The following is a 2,610-nucleotide window of genomic DNA, read 5'->3' on the forward strand; positions in this document are numbered from 1 at the left end:
CATAATAAAGATAACACAAGAGATATATGGAATTTATTAAACAGCATGATCAAAAAGGAATCAAGGAATAATGATTAACTTGGGTACTTTATGGAAGGGACAAGAAGCATTAATAATAGGAAGGAGATAGTAAATGGTTTTAATGAATTCTTCGTAAACATAGGGCCAAAACTGGCAGAAGAAATAAAGGTTGATGGAAAAGAAAGGGACACTGGTGAAAATATTGAAAGGAATAGAAGCTCAATGTTTTTGAGAGCAGTGGAAGAGAAAGAGATCTTTGACATAGTTAGACTTAAGAACAAAACCAGCACAGATTGGAATAATATTGATATGGTAACAGTAAAAACAGTTATTGATGGTATTGTAAAACCATAACATATATTCAATTTGTCATTTCAAAAAGGGGTTTTCCACAAGATATGAAAGTTGCTAAAGTTATTCCCATTTACAAAACCGGTGAAAGGCATCATTTTACAAACTATAGACCAGTGTCGATACTTTCCCAGTTCTCTAAGATACTGGAAAAACTGTTCATAAAAAGGTTTGACAGTTTTGTGGAAAAATATGAATTACTGACAGATGGCAAATTTGGGTTCAGAAACAACAGATCAACAGCTTTGGCATTGTTAGATTTAATGGAAAAGATAACGGACTGTATGGATGATAAGAGGTATGCACTCGGAGTTTTTGTAGAACAAAAAAGGCGTTCGATACTGTTAATCATGAAATTCTATAAAAAAAATGGAAAGGTATGGGTTTAGGGGAATTGTTGGGGACTGGTTAAAAAGCTATGTAGGGAATAGGAAACAGTATGTACAAATAAATGAATACAAATCTGATTTGATGGATGTAGCTTGTGGAGTACCTCAAGGTTCAGTACTGGGCCCTAAATTGTTTATTATGTACTTAAATGATATCTGCAGAGTCGTCGTCGTCTTCCTCCACTTATCTGGGTCCGGGTCGCGGGGGCAGTATCCCAACTAGGGAGCTCCAGACCGTCCTCTCCTTGGCCACCTCCACCAGCTCCTCCAGCAGGACCCCAAGGTGTTCCCGGACCAGATTGGAGATGTAACCTCTCCAACATGTCCTGGGTCGACCCGGGGGCCTCCTACCGGCAGGACATGCCTGAAACACCTCCCCAGGGAGGCGTCCAGGAGGCATCCTGACCAGATGTCCAAACTACCTCAACTGACCCCTTTCAATCTGGAGGAGCAGCGGTTCTACTCCGAGTCCCTCCCGAATGTCTTCAGCGGAGGAAGATGACGACGACGACGATTACTACAGTTTTTTACTACCTGGACCTTACATTCATTTACTCACCCAGAGAACTTTGGGCTATTTGGAGTCTGAGAAATATCCATCTAGGATTGGTGTGTATCCATAATGGGAGCTGTTGGGGCAGCAGCAGTCTCTAAATAAGGCATAATCTGCCACTAAAGTCCTTCATTTCACCAAGGAGTTGATATGAGTCACTTGCACTATGACCCTGTTAGTTTGGAGCGTCTCGAACTTGCTTTGTTGTTTTTATCCAGGGTCCTTTATGGACATTTAGTGAAACTAACCGACGGTGATTTCAGTGATATCACAGCCGTTCTTATGTACAAAACTTGTGTCTTTAACTTCAATACAAAGCGAGCTGCACATCTTTATCATATTCTGACATAAATGGATAACATTTAGTAAATGATTGAGTAGAAACACAAAATCAGACATGCTGCTATTCACCTGTTTTCTAGCAGCTATTTCGCTTTACTTTCATCCATTGAAATCGAAGGGGTGGAGAGTAGGTTGATACACACGCATGCACGCACACACGCACGCACGCACACACACACACGCACTCACGCACGCACACACACACACACACACACACACACACACACACACACACACACACACACACAAAATCATTAATGCTAACTTTAAAAAGCTTGATCCAAACAGAAGAAAAGAAGAAATCGTCTTGAAGACCAGAACAAGAAGGTTGGAAATGTTCTGTAAACGATTGTGGCTAGGGATATGTGTGTGTGTGTGTGTGTGTGTGTGTGTGTGTGTGTGTGTGTGTGTGTGTGTGTGTGTCCCCAAAGGCATCTTCTTTAGAAGCAGCTTGTGTTGCCTGTGGGACAACACACACACACACACACACACACACACACACACACACACACACACACACACACACACACACACACACACACACACACACACACACACACACACACACACACACTTTCTCTCTCTTTCTCACACATGCACAAAGTGTAAGTGCTGCAGGGCTGTAGCTCATTAATGAATCAAAATATAGCCACACACACACACACACACACACGCACGCACGCACGCACACACACACACACAGTCATCTAGTGTACTTTTTGTGATCCTGTTATAAATTACGACAGTATTAAAATGAAACCAGCTGTGGTTGAGAACTCTGACCCAGTTTACTGGACTTAGTTTATTTATGTGGAGTTTCACAGTCGGGACTCCTGCGTTGCTACGAGAGCAGAGTTCGTCTCTGTTTTCTGTCGTCAGATTTCTCAACTGTCCTGCTCTCCTGAAGCAAAAACATCCAACTTGACTGAGTAACTTTAGAATTTTCTCTTCATT

Source organism: Nothobranchius furzeri, chromosome 14 (assembly GCF_043380555.1).
Source record: "Nothobranchius furzeri strain GRZ-AD chromosome 14, NfurGRZ-RIMD1, whole genome shotgun sequence".
Taxonomy (NCBI): domain Eukaryota; kingdom Metazoa; phylum Chordata; class Actinopteri; order Cyprinodontiformes; family Nothobranchiidae; genus Nothobranchius; species Nothobranchius furzeri.